This window comes from Oncorhynchus nerka, linkage group LG3, assembly GCF_034236695.1.
Source record: "Oncorhynchus nerka isolate Pitt River linkage group LG3, Oner_Uvic_2.0, whole genome shotgun sequence".
Lineage (NCBI taxonomy): Eukaryota > Metazoa > Chordata > Actinopteri > Salmoniformes > Salmonidae > Oncorhynchus > Oncorhynchus nerka.
In genome coordinates this window covers 42,204,357-42,206,929 of record NC_088398.1, presented here as the reverse complement: position 1 = coordinate 42,206,929, position 2,573 = coordinate 42,204,357, and positions in this window count along the sequence as shown.

Genomic DNA, 2,573 nt, shown 5'->3' with positions numbered 1-2,573 from the left:
TACCACTGTACCGTGTCCATATTAGGACACCTCCTAATATGGACACCCTACCTGTGCTAAGCTATGATGGATAGGCCACGCACTGGATGTCAAAACATGAGAAAAGTGGTTGTTTTCTGTTGGATTGTAATAAACCAATAATGACTATGCTTCATTGGTTTGTCAGCCTTCAGCAGAGCTTGCTCCTGTCAGACACGTCAAACAGACCAGTAATCCTACACCTATAACAGCACTCATGTGTGGTCTTCGTGCTGACGATAATGTCAAATAATAATTCCTATATCCGAGTATGGCCAAACAAGCATAAACGAGTCATGTAACACTTTCAAGAAACATGCTATGGTTATTAACCCTAAATTGCAGTGTGTTTGCGTTCAACAAAGGCAATCATGAAGACTTCATGCAATAAAAAACTGTTGCACCGAAGTTCACGCGCTCTCTTCTGTGTGTACTCTCTTCTGTTTGGTACCTGTGCTGTGTGTACTCTCTTCTGTTTGGGACCTTGCTTGTATGGACTGGTCCCTTGAATCTGCTTTAGGCGATCCACCCTCGGGGGGGGGGGGGGGGGAATGCACAGAGAACATTTATTCCAAATCAGGCTTTGGCAGTGCAGACTGTTTTCCATCTGCTAGCTCTGAGACTTGCTCTGCTCTTCTTTATGGCGATTTACACCACAAAGAGCAACGCTTGTTTGTGGAGAGTAATGGACTAGCATTTTCAGTTGCTTACATTTTTGGTCACCAACTCTTTAAATATATGACTGGTGAAACAGTTCATGGTTTTTATTTCAGAGCATGTAGGTTCTATGCCCCAAGGTCAGACATCGGGCAGCAGTGTTTTCTGACATTTAAAAACACTGATTAAAATGCAAATGGAAGGTTTTTCTGCTATTTCATGGGACTGGGCTGGAAAAGGGTGTGCTATTGGATAATGAGTGCGTGCAACGATAAGTATTTGTTCAATGTACGTCCAAGTGTGTCCTCGTGTAATTATTGCAGCATTTGAATGTTTGTTTTTGTATAAAGAGGTTTATACCACACCTGCCAGCTCATGCAACAGGATTAAAAATCTCATTCTCAATCACCAACCTAATGTTAGGTACTTTAAGAGCCACTGAACATTTCGCTTGGCACGTGTTTTGTCTGTTGCTCATTAGAAAAAACGAGATTTCAGTCTTGGAGTTGTGTTTCCTAACCGATTCCGTGGCTGGTTAATGATGTCTGTCCCCCATGGGACACCGTAGACATGGCAGCCTATTTCACTTCCTCAAAATCCCCGGAATGAATCGAAGATAACTCAAGAAATCTGTCATTCCTTTTGACGTTTTTGCAGAGGACGTTTTAGTTAACTAAGGTTATTTGGTGGAGTATTTCTCAAGTTAAAAAAAATGTCTTATGTAAACAAAGTCGGAGCTGCTGAGCAGGTCTGTCTCACTGGCAATGGTATTGGATGGAGAGCAATCACCGCAGCTGTTCACCCCATGTTACCGGGCAAATGGACCATCCTCCAATCAAAACCCAACTTTCATTTACCTGTTACGACCCACGGATGTTCCAAACTTATTTTTTAGGGGAGACTGACTTTCTGACCAAAATGATCCTAAATACGCTTCGTCGTCAACTTTGACACTAGAATCACTGTTTCTGACTCATATACAGAAGACGCCACATCAAAGGAATTTGTTTATTTTTTAAAGGCAGTCACTCTTTACGTTTAGAATAACTTTGGGACATACTCTCAAGATCAATAAGAGATACTATTCAAATGAACTAAAAGTCCAGACAGGGATGCATGCACCAGTGATGGCCAACAATTTACATTTACATTTACATTACATTTAAGTCATTTAGCAGACGCTCTTATCCAGAGCGACTTACAAATTGGTGCGTTCACCTTATGACATCCACATTGATTGCTTTCTTTTTAAAGTATTTATCTGGGTGATTATACCTATTCATGATTCAAATGGAAATTCCTCCTTTTTTTTTGAAAGACAGAAGGAATTATCAAAGGGAAGCTTAAAAATCATCTTACGCAAGTACTGTTTGTTCATTTATGGTACTGCCTGTTTATATAAGGCAAAAATGATCAACTCGCTGCAATTTGGCTGCTGATGAAGCTCACTGTCGGCTGACAGAAGGCCTGGGGATATCTCAGTGCGGATTGCAAACGCTACATGTCAACCTAGGGTTTGAGGCACGACATGTTCTCACAGTTCAAGCAGTTCTTACCAAGGCAAAAATGAACCAAACTAGTACTGGATGCCAAGCTACTATTATAAGACAGTAAAGAGAGAGAGATTCTTTTTTTTTTCTCAGCTTGTGCGTTTAGATAAGAATAGGTCTGTATGACTTTTCCACATTAATAGTGCACATCTATTGACTTTGAAAGCATATCTCTCACATTCTTACACTTGACTTGGTCACTTCATCCTACACTAGGGAACTGAGAATGCATCACTAAGCCAGGATGCCCCAGTGCTGTTATCTGCAGCTGCACGCAATCAACAACAACTATGGGAAGGCAACAGAGTCGGAATGATGTGCATCACCAGTAAATTTGCTGACTCATGA